The sequence below is a fragment of the Camelus bactrianus genome, chromosome 27, assembly GCF_048773025.1.
Source record: "Camelus bactrianus isolate YW-2024 breed Bactrian camel chromosome 27, ASM4877302v1, whole genome shotgun sequence".
NCBI classification, from domain to species: domain Eukaryota; kingdom Metazoa; phylum Chordata; class Mammalia; order Artiodactyla; family Camelidae; genus Camelus; species Camelus bactrianus.
Window position 1 is genome coordinate 24,647,245 of NC_133565.1, and position 19,204 is coordinate 24,666,448.

The 19,204-nt window shown below is 48.4% G+C and overlaps 1 protein-coding gene across 5 annotated transcripts in view; it reads right to left on the reverse strand.

Annotated features, from left to right (window-relative positions):
• Nucleotides 1-19,204, reverse strand: part of NTRK3 (neurotrophic receptor tyrosine kinase 3) — a 337,492-nt gene that overhangs the window by 251,184 nt on the left and 67,104 nt on the right. The window lies entirely within an intron of this gene.

The window sequence follows — 19,204 nt, forward strand, 5'->3', positions numbered from 1 at the left end:
AAAATAACGAGGAACATTTCAATATTACATTCAAAAGCTCTGGATGGGGCGGCAGATGGGCCTTATTGAAGCAATGGCCCAGCTCCCTCCTCCCTGTCTGGCTTCCTGTCTACCCACCACCTTCCATCCAGCCTCTTCCTCTGGATCATGTGACTTCCAGGAAGACCAGGGAGACTGCTGGACCTCCCAGCTCTGCACGCCGCTGTGGCTGTCCTGGTCCAGTCCTGAGGCCACTCTGTTCACCCAGCGATGACAGTAGAGATGAGAGGGCAAAGCGAGCACTACCCCACATCACGGAATGGGAGGAGGGATGCTGGAAGGGGCACATCGGCTTCCCCTTCACAGTCCACTTGGGTATCTGGAAGCCCCTCTCCCTACCCAGTGCACTGCCTGGGTCAGCACCTAGCAAGCCTCCAGGCTCCCATATCACACGGTCACTCCCCCCTCGTGGCCCTGATGGATTAGATGACAGTCTAGCTGAAGGCAAGCAGTCCACACAATCCATGAGCTCAAGGGCCCACTGTCTTAGTTACAGTTCAAGTCCCAACACCTGGCAACGTGGCGTTGTTGAGTTGATCTGAAATAAGCTCTCTGCCCTGGACAGCCTTCCTTGACATCTGGCTCCTCCCAGAATGGCTGGCAAACTTCTCCTCCTCCTCCATGACTCCCTGAAATAGCACACCTCTAAGAGGCCTCCTTGACCACCACCTCCAGACACTGGTTTCCCCACTCGCAGATTCCCAGAGCATTTTGTCCATCCCTTTAGAACTTGTCACACTGTCAAATAATGTGTCTGTCAGTGGTCTGGCTTCCTATTAGATGGCATCCTTGGAGTAAAAACGTGGCTTTCCTTTGTCTCTTTGTATCCTTGATACAAGCAAAATGCCTGGTATATAGTGGGTGCTCAGAAAACATTTGTTGAATGAGACCAAGGAAGTAATTAGGTTCGAAGGAGGCAAAACCCACAAAACCTTCACTTTTCCTTAAATGGCGCCAAGGATACAAGATTAATTCATTCAGTAAGTACTGATGACAGGTGATCACAGGGGTTTCCGGGTTTGCCCAAACAGTCCAGGTCACATCTGTTGCTCCAGAATCCCATCCAGTTAGTTCCCCTTTGGCTCTCAGAAGTGTTCCAGTTTGGACAATATTGCAATGAATTCCTACTACGTGCCCCACCCTCTTCTAAATGTTGGTTTCCAGCACAGAACGAGAGATAAGCAAAGTATCTAAGCAAAATGAGTTTTAGTCTCATTCCAGCTTTTACTCTATTAAAAGACAATCTCCACCCCCTCACTCTTTCAACACATACTAATTTGGTACCTAGTCTCTGCCAGGCGATGCCGGGTACTGGTGCCTGGAGTGAACAAGACACGTTTTCCCCATGGAAATCTGTTCATTGACTATATTTCCAGAAGAATTCAGGGAAGGGAACCTGTCTGAAAAGGTTTGCTTGCAGCTTAGCATCTGAACCTGCCCTGTCTAAGGCCCTTTCTGGCCCCATGGGGTGGCGTGATGCAGTCAGCCTGGCCACAGCCCCCAGTCCATGCATGTCAACAAGCCCAGATCAAATGCCCTTGCATAAAATTTGTTTTTTCTAATCCTTGGAAAGAGAAGTCAGAGAGTATTTTCAAGACAGTCCAGATCTGCAGGTGCAAGAGACCCTGGAGAACAATCCCTGGAACCCCACGACCCTGAGAACACCCAGTCCCACTCCCGATACCCCCCTCATATCCAGGTTCTCATCTGTCCTCACACAGACCTCTCCATCCCAGCTTGTTCTAAATCGCCACAGAGGTCAGCATCCTACCGCTATCTTTATTTCCAAAGCTCATGTTGCTTTCCTTCTACTAAAACTCTCCATGTCACTACTCTCTCTCCTCCTCGGTTTCAGAGGTCCTGGCCTCCTTTCTCACCTTCCTTAACTGCCTGTAACAGCCTTGTCCTGTCTGCTGAGCTAAAGCCCCAGGAAGAGACCAGCTGCCCCCTCCACCCGCCCCACCCCCGTCTTGGTCTCACTTCCAGCATCAGCTGAAAACATCTCTTTTCTCCTTTTAATTATACTTCTCTGCTCTCTCCCTCTCTCTGTGTTGTTGGCCTCATGACTCAGGGCTTTAATTTATTCACCAAACAATGTCATTACACCACTGTTTTCTGTAATTTACACCATGCATGGTCTTTTGGTCTCTATTGTCCAATTCTGCAAAATGTTTGGGGAAAGCAGCGTTTGTTCCTATTCCCCACGGCCTCCCTCCTGCAGAGACCTGGCAGAATCCACAGAGACTTATGTGAGGAAGAGATGAGATAAGAATTCTTATCTCACATTGAATTTATGGAACCCAGAGCCGAATCCCCAGTCCACTAGGTTCCATGTAGAGTGGAGCGGAGCTGTTCCTTCACTTTCTCCCAGGCTGCATGAGGATGGAGTCTAAACTGGGAAGGAAGGGCATATGCCTATAGAAATGAGGCACTTTAGATTGAGACTTGGAGAAACCCAAAGGAGAGGGACAGAGAGAAAGAGCCCAGGGCTCCTGGGTCTGGTAAAGGCGGGCACCCCCAGGGGTGACCATCCACACTAGGACTCGTGAATCCTGTCTCTTCTAACAGTTCTTTCCCCAGAGTGGAAGGCATAGTTCACACATTGATCACAATTATTGTTAAATAAAAGCATGCAGGTAAACTTCACTGAATGATCTGAATTTCACAAATCTTGCATTGAACAGGGTGCCAAACTCAACTAATTCTTTCTTATGCCAGCGCTACTATGGCTGACCTCAACTTAATTTAAACCATGAGTTTTGAAGACAAGTACAAACAATTAATTAACTTGCTAATCATTTTTCCCTGCTATGGGACTTTTTCCAGAATCGTTAACAATAATCGTGTGAATAAACTAAAGGAAATTGGGCTACAAAAATAATTTTCTGAGAAATAGAAATAATGGGCAACATTTATTGAGTGCCTGTTAGGAACTAATCACTAAAGTATTAGATATTAGAGATGTCAGTCCATTGAATCTTCCCCCAAACCTTTTATGGTCTCCATCATTGTTATGATTTGTTCTAAATTTACAGATTAAAAAATCTGTGGCTTAGAGGTTAGTTAGCTAGTTCAAGGTCACAAAGCTGGTGATGTTAAAACAGGGCCTGAATCTATGTCTGATTCCAGAATCCATGCCCTTAGTACACTACTAGAGTGTGAGCCTGTGTGTGTGTGTGTGTGTGTCTGTGTGTGTGTGTGTGTGTGTGTTGTGCTGTGTTTCTCCCACAGTTTGTCCCCCTCTGAGAAAGCACATGACAAAAGTACTTCTCAGGGTCCCCCATTCAACAGAAACTGAACAGGCTTGGCCAAAGTGGTGAGCACAGCAAGCCTGGACCACAGATCCTGGGAGCTCTGCCCTGGAGGAAAGAAGCCCACTCCAGCTTCCCATTCCCTTCCCAATTCCATGGTCCTAGATGACTTCCCAGTTCAGGGTAACCCAGTCATAAGTCACAGTCCTCATTCCATCTGCATTGGGCCTGGGAGGAGAGAAGGCTGGAGGAGCAAGCCTTTCTCACATCCCCTCTCCTGCTTACATCTGGATCCCGCTGGGCAGGCTGACTGAGAGCAAGCCACCTGTCTACCACATGTGCTAGGCTCTCCCTGAACACCACATGGCACTTAAGGATACAGGTCAGCGGCTGTGATGATGCTAGAGAGAAGATGAGGCCGGGTTAGGGACTGGGAGCTTCTCCCTGGACAGCTGTTGACAGCTCTTGTGCCCAAGAGGGCTCCCTGGGCTCTGGCCATGGTGCTGAATCCCCAGGGAGAGAAACGGGGAGGCTGAGAACGCGGTAAGCAAGAACAGTAGCGAGATACCAGTTTCCCTGCCAAGAAGAAACGATCTTCCAATATTCCTTTTGGGAAAGTTGGGCTCCGTGACCCAGCAGGTGACCTGGCCTTTGCACCACGATACAACAAAAAGAACATGAGTTCTGAAGCAGACATTTATAGATATGGGTCCATATCTTTAGCTGTGTGACTTTGGACAAATTACATAACCTCTCTGAACCCCGGAGTTCTCGTTTGTAAAACAGGAAGAATATCACTTATTCAAGCAGGATTACTGTTGGAAGAGTGCTTAGCAGAGAGCTTAACACAATAAATATTTCTTCTCTCTTTCTCTTGGCTATGTTCCCTGCTTGCTTGCAAACACACACACACACATACACAGTCCATGAGTTTTCTCCCTCTTCCTATATAATACTGCCTATTTTCCTTCAAGGACAAATTTAAGACCCATGTCCTTCTTAAATCTTTCACCAGCATCCCTAGAATACAAAAATCTCTCTGCCTGGTACAGTCACAGCACCAAACAGCACATGTTAGCATACTGGCATCTCTAGCCTAAGAAAGCTAATTTCATCTTCGCAACTAGACTGAACATTCCAACTGTATCTGGACCAAATCCTGCCTTAGTATCTCCATTCCTCCCCCATCCCCCAAGTCACAGTGCTGGCCACAGAGAGACATTTCCAGAGCACCCATTACCTGCATTTAATAAGGCCCTTCATAGCATCATCCAAACAATCACCTAATATAGATTTTGAACCTAACAATATTTGGATGTTTTCGAACTACTTTTGAGTTAGTTTCTGGCCATGATCCAACTGTTATAACATTGCCAGTAAGACAGTGTTGGTATGTGTTTCCCATGTCACAGGAAAGGAAACTAAAAGATAGAGCAAGGTGGTGACTGATCCATGGTAAGTTTCAAAGCAGCATCGGGACCCTGAGGTCCAGAAACAAGGTGAGTCTTCTTCCAGGGGTTAACAATGACTTAGGGAACAGCCCAATGTAGCAGAAGAGACAGAGTTTGGAGTTAGACCCGGGTCCTGATCCATACTTCACTACTTCTAGCTACGCGGCCTTGGGCAATTCACTCTCTGTTTCCTCAGTAATGAAATCAGGATGACAGTAATTGATAGTTTCCCTCCCTACTGCAATATTAGATGAGATGGTACTTTTGAGAAGCAGTTTATAAAGGACTGCAGCCATGTTGGTTACAAGAGCATATCATTCAAGGCATTGGTCATTAGTCATAGGAAGAAACATGTCGGTGGGACTCTCATGACAGTACACCACACACAACAGTGACAGCTCCCTCTATGTCCACCCGCAGGGCCCCAAACAGACACATCCACTCATCTCCCAGGTGCTTGGGGAGACTGAATGGGTGCCTAGCATGTTCTAAGCACTTCAATGAAACTGTGGGTCCAAAGCAACAGAAATAAGAAACTCCATAAAATTCTGGCATTATCCAGAGCTACGGAAAAGGAAGACCTGATACTTGTAAAGAACTTGCTATGTGCCAGGACTTCAAAGGCATTATCTCATCCAAGTCCCAAGATACGCCTAGGACGGAGGTGATTTTATCTCCGGGGAAAAGCCAACTCAAAGGAATGAGATGAACTGGACCGAAGTCTTGCAGCTGGTCAGCAGTCACAATGGGAATGGAGCCCAGTCGTGACTGCCTCCAATCCTCGTGTCCCTAAACACAACATTACATTTCTTCTCAAGGCTTAGCTGAAAAGGGTGGGGAGAGGACAGTCAAGAAAATCCTAGCATAGCCCTGTGCCTTTGAGATTACTTAATAAATGCTGTTCATGATCTTTAAAAAGGCCAGTGTGGGCTCTCAAGTATGCCTAGTCATGGCTGGGGGGCGAGGCTTTCCAGAGATTGCTGAGGTCCAAGCAGAGATCTGCATTCATGAGAGAGACAGAGGGGAATGGGAGTTAGGAAGGATGGGAGGAGAGGGAAGGAGTAGAAAGAGAGAAGGCTGCTGGGGAATGCAATTATTAATACTCTAAATGGAGTTCTGACTGCTTAAGCTTTATTTAAGAACATGCCTGACTGTATAATTACAAGGCCTTAATTTGTTTCCTTTTACACACAATAAATAAGGAGCACACAATTGCTCTTTGCAAACATCACCCTTGCTGGCATCGGCAGAGGCTCCTGATCGCAGACAGACAGCTGGCACTCAGAGGGGCAACCCCACTGCTGCCTGGAAGGGATGAGCTACCCACCCCCTGGGCCACAGCTGAGCTCTCCAGATGTGAAAAAGGACAAGAGAATCAGGGGCCCTTTTATTCTTGGAGGAAGACACTGGTGGATGGGTGAGGTCATCCCCCTAAATTCTCCTGGGGAGCAGGCACTGCTGGGGGGCACATGGCCCTAAGTGGCACTGACACAGCACGGAGCCAGGCTCAACATGCATTAGTGGGGGTTGTTCAGTCCCTCAAGGGGCCTGCTTTCTATTGCCCTGTGGCTGAACGCCTTTGGACCTCACTCACTGAATGCCTTCGGACTTTGGATCTACCCAGCGAGAAAAGGGAAACAAAGGACCATGTAGCCCCTCCCCTGAGTCATATTTTCTTTCATCCACTGAGGTTCTGCTATGTGCCAGCCAACGCTTGCCAAGTACTGCATATCAGGTGGTGGAGGAGAGAGGCAAGATGCCTGTCTATCTTCAGGGGGCTTTCTGCCCAGTAGAGGCAACAAATACCACATAACTTAAACGTAATTATTAAATCCAAGTGCACACCTATTGAGACAAGGGCAATGGAAGAAAAAGAACAGGGACCTAAGGAAAGTGAGGGGAGGGGCATCTATGGAGGAGAGTGGGGTTCATGGAAAGCTTTCAACCGACCCTTGAGCTAATACTGGAAGGAGGGGTGGGCACCATCTAAACAGTGTGTATGAAAGCCTTCCACCCCAAGTGACCAGCGCAGGCAAAGGCTGTGAGCGGAGGTGACACGGCACATTGGAGGCTTGGAAGGCAGTGCGGTACATACAGCAGAAGCAGAGAGCAGGAGAGGAGGCAGAGTGGGAGGTGCAGGTGGAGGGCCCCAGGGACGGGTCCCCTAGGTGGTCCCAGGCCCATACTGCGCTGTCCCACCCGGGTCTCCATCCCTGGTGGACCGAGGCAGGGAATCTGGCTCTTAGCCTAAGAGCATCAGAGGCACATTCATGAGGATCCAATTGAAATGTTTAAACAATCTCCTTGCCATTTGCTTGGAAAACAAATGTGGGATGGAGTTAAGAATGGCAGCCCTACATCACTCACACCTGTCAGGATGGCCATCATCAAAGAGTCTGCAAATAATAACTGCTGGAGGGGGTGTGGAGGAAAGGGAGCCCTCTTACTCACACTGTTGGGGGGAATGTAAATTGGTGCAGCCACTATGGAGAACAGTATGGAGGTTCCTTAAAAAAGCTGAAAATGGGGAGGGAGGGCATAGCTCAGTGGTAGAGTGCATGCTTAGCATGCACAAGGTCCTGGGTTCAATGCCCAATACTTCCATTAAAGAAAAAAAAACCTAATAAAAATCGAGTTACCACATGATCCAGTAATCCCACTCCTGGGCATATATCCAGAAAAGACAAAAACTCTAATTTGAAAAGATACATGTACCCCAGTGTTCACAGCAGCACTATTTACAGTAGCCAAGACATGGAAACAACTTAAATGTCCATGGACAGATGAACAGATAAAGGAAATATTGTGTGTGTGTGTGTGTTTGTGTGTTTGTGTGTGTGTGTGTGTGTGTTTGTGTGTGTGTGTATAAAACAGAATACTACTCAGACATAAAAAAAGAATGAAATAATGCCATTTGCAGCAACATGGATAAACCTGGAGATTATCATTAAAGTGAAGTAAATCAGACAGAGAAAGACATATCATATGACATCACTTACTTGTAAAATCTAAAAAAATGATACAAATGAACTTATTTACAAAACAGAAACAGACTCATAGACATAGAAAACAAACTTATGGTTACAAAAAGGGAAGAGATAAATTAGGAGTTTGGGATGAACAAACACACACTATTATATATAAAATAGTAAGCCAGGACCTACTGTATAGCACAGGGAACTATATTCAATATCTTACAATAACCTATAATGGAAAAGAATCTGAAAAATTATATATATGCAAAGTGTTGCTATACATCTAAAACTAACAGAACATTGTAAATCAACTATATACTTCAATTTTTAAAATTTTTAAAAAATAAAAAAATTCTCTGTTTGAATAAGTGTGTACTGAAGAATCTGCTTAAAAAAAAAAAAAAAAAAAGAATGGCAGGTCTAGGGAGACCTCTTAGGACACTGGTATGTAGGAGAGGCTGGGGCCCTGGGCAGGGAAGCACCAAGCCCTTCCTCTGGAAGAGGTAAAGAAGCATCAGACACCTGCTGTCTGGAAGCAAATGGGGCACATGGCAGGGCAGGGGACCGTCCTCCTGCCCTGGCTCCCCCTCCTGCTCTGAGTCTCCCTAACATGAACAGCTCCCCAGAAGATCTGCTACCTTAGCGACAGAGAGCCTAGATCTTAGGACCAACCTGGGAAACAGGAGAGCTGGAAGCAAAGATTCTGATCTTTTAGTTCCACCTACTTAGAGGCAAGATGATGGTGGGAGTCACGCTGTCAGCCTGATCCCAGGTTCAGGGAGGGCTGTGGTCCCTCAAACACATCACACTTCCCCCATCACTGCCCAGCCTGTGGACACACAGGATGAAGTTCCCTCTGCCTGGGATAGTCCCCATCAAGTACCCCACCATCCAGCCCTGCACCAAGCTTCCTTCAGCTGCTGACTCCCACCCACCCTCAGGTTTCAGGTTGTCTGTCATCACCCCAGGGAGCTTCCCTGCTGCAATCTTGTCCCCAACAGAGATGCAACCCCTGCCTTTGCCAAATGCTCCTTGGGAGCCCTTAGTCCCCATCACACTGAAGAGTAACTGCCTCTACCCCTTTGCCTCTTCCTCATGTGCCCCAAAGCAGAAGATCTAAATGTAATTCACCTGGGCAGCTTTGCCTGGGGCACAGTAGGACCTCAACAGATGTACCTGTTGGGAATTAATGAATTCGCGTCTCAGAAAAATGCCATGTGACCCCACGGGCCTTTGGGAGTGGATGTTACAGGACTCGGAGGCATAACCATCAATGATTAAATGTCAGGCTCCAGGAAGGGGGACACTTGTCTGGGGGTGAGGCTGACGTCACCTGCATCAGCAGCATCCTTTACAAAATCTTTATAACAATCTCCAAACCGGGACAGGGTCACATTTTTTTTTTGGCCTCCATTTTCCCCAGAATCTAGTTTTCCCAGAACCCAGTGTTTTCATGAGGTCCCCTCACCACATCTCACGGCAGTCCCTAGCCCCCAATATTGTCCAAATGACAACCCAAAATTGTCCAAACTCAGCACATCAATTACAGACACAACACCCCCCTGGATATCCTGTCAGATGCTCAGATTCCACGCACGCCAAAGTCCCTTTCCAACACTAGTCACTCAGCCCTCGCAATAACCCCACGACGGGGAGTGTAAACAATAGGACAGGACCTGTTTTATAGATGAAGATGCTGGGAGAGGAGGAGGTCACTGTTTGCCACCTACAGAGAACAGGTCTGCACTAGTTCTATTTCCCTCTAATAACATGTTGACCATCACCAGGCCATGAGGAGCGGCAGGAAGACCAGACCGCCTCACCCTCGAAGGCTTGGGCTCTGGGTTCAGGTTCCCAACGGGCCCATCGTAGCTTCCCTGAGGACTCCTGGGGCCTCATCACTCTGCAAAGTCAAATGAACTGAAATGACCTCCCTGAACCCCAGCTCTGGGTAACTCCATTGGGCAGCAAAGGTCCCAGCTCAAGCAAGATAGATGCAGCCCCACCCAAGCCGCCCCCCATCTTGCAGAGGGAGACAGGGGGCCCTAAAGGGTGCCTTACACCCCAGGCAGGGGGTGGCCCTCAGGAAAATTCAACCCCTCTGGCTGACCAAGCTGGCCCTGGCCTGATACCAACAGGATGGGAGTTACTCCGGGCGGAGCTGTCAAAATCACGGAACAAGCCAGAGGTTTAACCACATTGAAGAGATGTAGGTGTAAACTCTGAGGTGGAGAGACAAACAGGCCCTAGGAGAAGCATCTGTCTGGAGAGGGGAGGGGACACGGCAGGCGGCGGCAGTGGTGGGCATTAAGGAATCAGACGCTCTAAATCTGGCTCTTCCATCTCCTCATGTGCCTGGACCCACGTCATCACCACCCCTCTTTTCTGTCTCAGTTTCCTCACTGAAGATGACAAGATAACACTAATAAAGCTCCCTCCCTGACGATAACAACACACTACTGCGTGCTATGAGCTGGCAAGGATGCATGGCCTTGAGGTTGCCCCAGGAGACTGGGAGCAGGGGTCACCGCCACTGTCTCCAACCAGCTCCTCAACACAGCTTTCTTAACTCCTTTACCCCTTGAATTGCTGGTTTCCCCACACACCAGGTCAGAATTCCAGAGAAACCTGAGATCCACCGGTTTAGAGTCTGGGCTTCCAAACGCCTTTAACAAGGACTGGACTTCTGAGATTGTGTAGTAGCTTCCAGGATGCAACACAGACTGTTTACTGTGCAGCCTCTGAGGGAGGTGCTGTCTGTTCACTCTTTGAATCCTCCCTGTGGGGTGGAGAGTTCCCACTGTTCTGGGGAGGACACAGAGACTCAATTCCTTGGTGAAGAGCATGAAGCTAAAGAGTTGGCGATGCAACATCCACCTCCTAGGTGCATACTGTTTTCACTCTTCCATTCACTCCCTCACTCATTCATTCATGCATGCATTCTTCAAACCTGCATTTAACATTAAAGAAATGTGTTGTAATAAGACCCAGTCTTTGCCTCTCAAGGAGCCTACACATTATGGGAAGAGAGCCTTTGCAAAGGTGTATTTCAGGTTTGACCTGGACTCCTCAGGTGTTTTCAAGGTGAACACGGAGAGCAGCCCCTCTTGGCAGGTGGGGGGCTGCCGTGGCTTAGATCAGAGGCAGCATGTGGCTTAGCCCTGCTCTGGGAGACCCAGTGCCCTTCCAACCCAGAATAGTCCGCATCACCTAGAAGGCCGCCCAGAAAAGGCAGAGGCTCCTCAAGACTAAAGCAAGCCCCAAGAGACGAAGGGGTTAACCTAGGAATAAAAGAGACTTTTGCAAAGCCATCAAGAAGGAACCAGGAAGAAAGAGGCACGGGATGGGCAGCCTGCTAAGGCAGGAAGCGGGACAAAAATTAATGATGACTCCAAAATAGCCACGAGACTAATCTCATCTTCTAAATCTGTCCTTAGTAAGAAAAATGGAGAAAAGAGATGTGGACAAATGGGAAGTAATGAAGCCTTAGGGGAGGGTGAAGAAAAAGAAAAGAAAATCTGTTGAGAATAATCAAGGCTGGAAAATATGGGCACATGGTCTAGTCCCCCAGGCTCGGAGACACGCAGCCCAGAGTGTTTACTCAGCGTTAGACTGACTCTTTATAGGCAGAGCTGATGAGATGACAGAACACTCTTAAAGCTCAGTCTGGAGGATCCTGGAGAATGGAGATACTGAAACTCAGAAAGAGCAGTCTATGCTTAATGCTGGGCTTTGACAACGAAAATTGCAAAATAAATATCACAGACAGTGGCCGGCAAGTGAGGTGCGTGGCCACACAGTCCGGGTCACGCTGGGTCTGCCCTGCGTGGATCAGAATGTTGTCCACAAAACGAAGTGAACACAAAGCAATTATCAGGGAAGACGTGAGTAACCCCAGGACCACGGGGAGTCTGGGGGAGAGACGCCACCCGCAGGTGGTCCAGCCATCCACACCCGCACCTCCTCCGAGGCTCAGCCCCACCGTCGCCTCCTCCGTTAAGCCTCCTTCTCAGTTGCTCCAGCCCACCTCTGATCCACAGTCACACTTCCAGGCTAAACCGGTGGCCCCTGCACTGTTGTACTAGAAGACTGGAGAGGGTACAGTGCTTTCAAGGTGTGAGCTGTCACATCTTTGTCACAAATAACCCACAGCCTGTAATAAAGAAACTCCCCTTGCTTGCAATTTTCTTTATATGCATAACTTCAAGAAGCATCAAAGCCAGCCTGCAATAGCGTCCTTCTCACTCGTGTTCTGAAACCCTCTCTTGAGTAGGAATGAGCTGAACAGGACGGCAGCTAAGGCATCAAGAGATCGTACGCACTCCCGGCCACCCACCCCATGCACTGGTTACAGCCACCGTCATTCCTGGTTTATCTTTTTCTCTCTCTTTTTTTTCTTTTTACCACAGCAAAAGTTTTTCTTTCTTTCTCATACTCCGTGTCCACAGAAGGTCAGCTGTGGTTTTGCTCCCGGCACCTCCCCAGCGAGACCCAGGCTAATGGAACTGCCTCCGTCTGGAACATGAACTCCCTCTGTCCTGTGGCAGAGGGCAACGAGGCATGATGGACCACACACAAGCTCTGAAAGCTTCTGCTGAGGAGGGACACCACACACACACACGCACACACACACACACACACACACACACACTCATCAGTTTTATTGACACAAAATTCATACACAAGTCACCTGCTAAATATACAATTCAGTGGTTTTTAGCACGTTCACAGAGTTGTGCAACCATCACTATAATCAGTTTTGGAATGTTTTCTTATAATCCCTCAGAGAAACCCCATACCACTATATCCCTGACTCACCTTCCCCATACTGGAGAGTGTAAACCATGAAGGCATTCATTTATGCCCAGGAGAATACGGCATCACATAAATCTCATTTGTCACATCTGGTATAATATTTTTTAAATGCCTAAGACCTGCTAGGTGTAAACCACACATCCCAGTCCCCACACCCCTCTCTCTAGGACATCCTTGGAAAGGCTTCTTAACCCAGGGTCCATGGGAAGTATGTAAATCCACAAAAATGCATGAGAAATAGTGTGTGCATGTGCGTACAGGGCTTTTTAAGAGGAGAAAGTCCATAGAATGATCATGTCAGAGAAGAGTTACTCATACATTCAACAAAGAGCCACGGGCCCCTGGCCACGTGACAGGCGTTATTCTGGGTGCTGGAGCTACAGCAGCGGCCAGCAAGTCCTGGCTCCACGGAAGCTCACACTCTAGTCGGGGAGACAGAGCATAAACAAGAAAAACAAATCACTGAATGACATACTTTCAGACGTAAAAAGTAATCAGGGCCGAGGAAATGATGAAGCCACATGAGGCAGCCAAGTATGATGGGTGTGAGAGGAGGAGAAAGGCCACGAAGACTGGGAGGCCAGAGAGGCCTTGCTAAGAAAGTGACATTGCAGAGATGGTGAATGCTGAGAAGGAACCAGCCCTGCAGAGACTGGGGGCAGGAGGTTCGTCTGAGTTGGGTGGATCCGCGAGCACAAAGTCCCCAAGGAGGAAATGAGCTTGGTGAACTCCAGGGGTTGAAAGAAAACTTCATAGGCTGCGACACAGAGCAAGGGAGAGGAGCGTGCAGGAGAATCAGAGAGGGAGATGGAAAGCGAATCAACCTGAATCCCGTGGCCACAGGAAGAGGTTTAGCTTTTACTGTAAGTAAAGCGGGAAGTAATTGGAGGGCTTTAAGCATCAGAGTGACACAATCAGATTTATGCGTTGGAAATATCACTCTGGCCACTGTGTTGGGAATGAAATGTAGGGGACAAAGTGGAGGCAATAAAACCAGTTCAGAAGCTATTATCACAGAGCCAGAAGAGAAGGCAGGCTTGGACCAAGGCAGTGTATGTGGAGGGAGAGAGAAGGAGACGGATGTGAAGTATCTGCCAGATTTGATGAACTGAATGGCGTAAGGGTGGAGGAGGGCAGGGAAAGGGAAGAGCAGAGTCAAAAATGGCCCCTAAGGTTTTGGCCTCTGAATGTGGTGGATGGTGCCACTCAGAGCAGCAAGAAACACGGAGGGTTTGGAGTGAGGATGTGGAATGGACTCAAGAATTCTGTTTTGGCCAAGTTAAGTCCGACTTGTGTCTCAACCACCCAAGTAGAGCTGTCAGCTAGGCAGTTTGATTTAAGAGCCCAAAGGGCCTGGATGGGAGCAGGACTAGGAATATAAATTTAGGGGTTTAGCTCTAAAGTCCCTTCCAACTTTATCAGTGATTCTGTGAAATCAGAGGCCAATGAGCAGCGAGGAAGTCATTAATAACAGCAAACAACACTGAGCCTTTTGTAAAGCCCTGTCTTAAGCCCGCTTCAAGCACTGTCTCATTTAGAAGCTCAGAAGAATCCCATGAAGTAGGAACTCATATTCCCTTCAAAGCTCATGGAAGGCTGGTAGCTTGCCTGAGGTCCCACAGTAGGATATGGATGATCTAAGATTTGAACCCTGGCTTTTCTATGTCCAGAGCCTATGCTCCTGACTGTTGGCAACACAGAGTTCAATGGCTAAGTCCTCCACGTAGGACAGAGGAAGGGCACACGTGGAGGAGAGGTGAGTGGACAAGCGTGCCAGTTACAACCCCTTCGGGACTCAGAGGAGTCAGTGCAAAGGTAAGAGGCAGGCAGAGATAGAATATCTACACATTGTCTTAGGACCCAAAATGGGGAAATGGGAGGGCGTAGTACTTCAAGGAGAGACATGCTGAGTAATTTACAATACATAGTAAATCAGTCTCACCAGGCTTCCACCCCAGTGGTCTCGGGAGAAGGGTGTTGTGGACTCAGCCGTGTCCTGCAAGGGCAGGGACCCTGGTCATTTCCTCTTTTCCTACCTGTCTCTCTCTATGTGATCATAACACAGTTGACACCATCATCCCCAAATCAGGACCTTCTCCCCTGCTCATCCCATCCCACTCTCACACAGGGGGTTTGGGGCCGGCTCTCCCAGCTGAAGATTCAGTGAACATTTGCTTACAACATAGAGGAATAACTCAGTGTGACATCCAGAGTTTTGGGGAGAAAAAGAGCAACTGAGCACCACAACAACTCTAAGGGACTAAATAAATTCTTTTGGCTTGCTGGAATCCTACCTTACATATTCTTGGAAATAAGTGGGCCAGAGGCTCACATCAAGAAATCTTTTACAACAAAGATACTCAGGTTGTAATGTAGCTGTTGTTACAGGATTTGACCTGAATAGGAGAAATGAAACAGAGCTTTCTCAACAGAGCTCTTTGAGGATGGATGGTGCTAAATCCCCCAGGGAAACAGCGGCTCTCTAATAAAACTTTAAAGACATTCCCCCATTCCTCCCACATGGAATTCTTGCTGTGAAAACTAGAGAGAGAGACAAAAATACGCCTGGGAAGTAGAAAAGTTCATGGACTTCAGAGTCAAAGGGATCAGAGTACAAATCCTGGCTGTTCCACTAACTACTGTGTGACTTTGAGAGAACTCAGTTATGACTTCCGAGCCTCAGTGTTCTCATCTATGAAATGGATGGGGAAACCTAACTCACAGTTACTGTGAGGGGTGAGATCCTATTTGCAAAGCACCAGATGCAGACCTTCGCACATAGTAAGTCTTCAGTCGGCATTAGCCTTTCCCTCTTCTCTTCCGATGTCTGCAATTTTTATGCAAGTTTCTAAACATCTTAAGAAAAAATTTTAATTACTTCAGTGAAAAACACTGCCCCTTCTGGTCCATGAGCTACAGTAGAAAGATTCCTGGAAAGAGAATCAGAGGACTTCAGTGCGATTGTACTTCTGCTGCCCACAAGTCAGACCCTCTCTGGACCTGTCTTCCGGGCGGTAGGAAAAGGCTGTGTACCACGCTCCCCCACCCAGGGTGGTAAAAGGATTAAATGAGATGACATAGGAGAAAGCAGTGCTCTGCAGATGAAAGGAAGTACCATCATTCGAGTGCAGTTCACAGGTAGACATGGGGACCCCAGACCATGGAGATGCAGGCTGCATGTGGGCCACCCCCGAGAAAACAAACCCCAGAAAGGAAGAGATGAGTCAATGACAGGGGTGGGGTTAGAGGACTCAGCAAATGGCCCAAGTTCAGTAGGGTTGGTGGGTGTGGTCTCAAGTCAGATGGAAATAAACGGCGAGCTCATCAGTGGCAATCAGATCCTCTCTGAAACTAATGGCGCTAAGAGGGATGGATGTACAGTCTAGAGCAGGGGGGGCGGGGCGCTAAATGGAGACAACAGAGAGTCCATCAGGGTTTATTCATCAGTATTCAAGGAAGAAAGTCATCAGAGAGATTGTAGATAGGAGTAGGCTAGTCACCAGAGAGCTACAGGACAGAAATCCAGCTTTTCCAGAATTAAGCAGTAGTCAGAATCGCCATCAAGCCACTTAATCCCTCTTTTTTGATTCCACGATCACCACCACCAGTGATAACAAGAATTGCTACCACCATCAGCAGCTTCCATTTCTGAACTCTGACGATTTACCAGGTTACATGCTGTATGCGCCTCCTATCAGTTAATCTCTATCACATCCGATCACTAGACTAGGCACTAGGATTACACCCATTTTACAGATTAGCAAATAGCTCTTCCAATTACCCATTCAGAAAGTCCTTATCTTTAAGCATCCTTAATCCAAAATCCTTAAGATCAAGGAAAGGATATAAAGGTCAAGAATATTTCAGGCTCTCAAAAAAGGAAATCCCTTGATGTGTGTGAGTCTGTACTTCATTTTTCATATTCAGTAAAGGACAGAGAAAACAGAAGCAGTCAAGAAGACATGGTCAGTCACTCATAAACCCTGAAGAATCCTAAGCTCCAGTCTTCTTTGTGGCACACAAGTTGGCCTTCACATCATTGGATCATCCTCTGGCGTGAGGAAGAATCACACTGACTAATGCAGCGGCAGCTTAGAGGTGGGGGACAGGTGAACCAATCAGAACAACTTGAATAACTTGACACGAGTACAGAAGGCAATGATTTCACTTCCTGCTTCTTATTCTGTATAAAGGGGAGAAGAAAAGACTTCCCAGTCATCATCCTAAAAAGAAGAAGAAGAAGAAGGGGGAAAAAAAGCCACCAAGCCAGGGCTTGGCAATTAGTGTTGGAGTAAGTGATCATCTTGTGATTGCTCAGCTGGGGCCTGAAGACTTGTAAATGCATTTAGAGGACAGAAATAGAAGATGTTGTGAGAGAGCAGAGAAACCTGGCCCATTTGCCAGGAGAAAATGTCCTGAAGCTGCCGGGAAATTCACTCAGTCGGGATTTGGGGTGTGTCTTCGTAAATGGGAAAAGTTAATAAATAAACCCATCGTGGAAGCCAGTACATAAGCCTCAAATTCCTGACTCTTCTGTCAGGGATCCCCAGGCTCCTCCGGCAGCCCTGCCATGCCTTGTGGAGCCCCTGGGCCAGGTGTTGACCTTCTGACATCCATCTGAGCATCCAAGTCACCCTCAAGGTGCAGACAGGCCCAAACTGGGGCTGGACTGATGGTGACCCATCTTTCTCCCTCTTGATCCCTTTGCAGTTAACAGCAAGTACTTTGGCAAGAGCTGGCCAATGTGTCCAGGGGCAAACAGGGTCCAAGGTCATGGGCAGGCTCACTGGTACCATCATAATCTGCTCCGACCAGACCCTTCCTGAACCCAAAGCCTTGGGAATCTTGTAAAGCCCCACCTGCCCATCACTGCCATCACCCGGCAGACCCAGATCATCCCAAAAGGGACAGTGAGTTGCAGCCCTCTTTTGGACTCTCACGTGTAAGTCAAAGACATGTTCCAGTACGACCCACTTTAGAGACACATGTAGCCCAAGATACAGCCCTCCTCCCACCTCTGTGGCCTGTGGAAACGCAATGGGTCTGAAGCCCGCCCAGGTTCCCTGAGAGCTGGGGTGACACAGTGCCCTAGCAGGCTCTGAGCACCCAGCCACTATCCTCAAAGGGGACAGAGCCCTTTCCCATGTTGGCAGCTTCTGTCTCCCAAGATAACCCCAGACCACAAAGTGCACTCCGGATGTCATAGTCTGCCCACAGACTAGTTCTGCTCGGGCCACATAGTCAAGGGGTTTTATTTTTAGTTGTCAGTATTTGAAACTTGAAAGGTGTCACCAGACCTCTGGCTCTTCTTGAAAAAACAGTACATCTGGCAACCCGAGGCCCCACCTCCTCATGACAGCAGTCAGCTGGAACTGCTTGCAGGCTGATCCCTGAGAGGTGACATGTGGCCCCCAGCCTCCACTCTCCCCACCTGGTCCACCGTGGGCATTTGGCTTTGTGACCCTTGGGGGAGTTAGTATGAAAAGGAGATGTCTCAGAGGTCAAAAGCTTCCTCCCCTGGGATAGTTTACATTGAAACTCAAATCCCCAATAAAACAAACACCTGCAACATCTGGTCCAAGGCCCTCTTCTCATCCAGCTATGCCCCCAGCGGCAAAGAACACACATCAGGAGAAGCCCACCACAGAGGCTCAGCCAGGGGCAGGGGGCAACGGCTAAGTGAGGTGGCTGAAGGGGAGGTCTTGGTCCCCCACAGCTACTACCTCAGGCCCTGAGCAATGGCCATACAGTGTGCTAAGCCCAGAGGGAGGAAAGGAAGTTCAGCACAAAGAGGGGTGGCCATAACTGATTTAAAAAAAAATTATCGAGCACTCTCTACGTGCTTAGGAAAACACACAGAGGCCAGGGGTGAGGCCAGGACCCCTGGGAAGAGAAACAACTCCCCCACCACAATTCTCTACCATCTTTTCTCTTTCCCTCCCTCCCGTCTCTGCCACCCCCCTCGGATGCTCTGTCTCTTCCCATGAAAGTCCTGTGCAGCCGGGATGTCCTTCCACCATCAAACGCAAAGTGCCTGGGCCAGTACAACTCTCAAGTGGCCAAAGGAAAGGTCCGTCTGCACCCTGTTCCTCCATTTTCTCCCTAAATGCAGTAAAGACTCCATCCCACCTCCTGGCTCCTGTGGAATCTCTGCTCTTGGAGAACACGCCCAGTAGATGCCCAAGATGACCACCATCCTCAGAGAAGACTTGACCGCACAGCAAAGACCTCCCACCATGGGTACAGATTGTTGGCACTTCCCCTAAGCACTGGCCCTAGGCTTCCTGTCAAGCCCACCTCTCCCCAGGAAACGGTGGTCCTCCCATCGAATCCCGGAGAATTCAGCCAGAACTAGGCTTGCAGTGGAAGCACCAGGTTCATGTGATTCCATCCTCACAGATCTGGACAGAGCCAACCCTGAGGACATGGCAGGTAGTAGGAGGAGAGAGGCGGGAGGAAGGAGGCACAGACAGGATCCCACCAGAGCCATGTGACCTCCAGCTTGACCCAAAGCTGTGTGACCTTATGTACCTGAGTCTCCACTTTTCAAAGCTCTTCTGCATTGAACCCAGAATCTATTTAGACATAACACTTGGTCTGCCCTGATTCCCTCTTCCAACCCCCACCCCAGCACATGCACACACACACACACACACACACACACACAGACTGA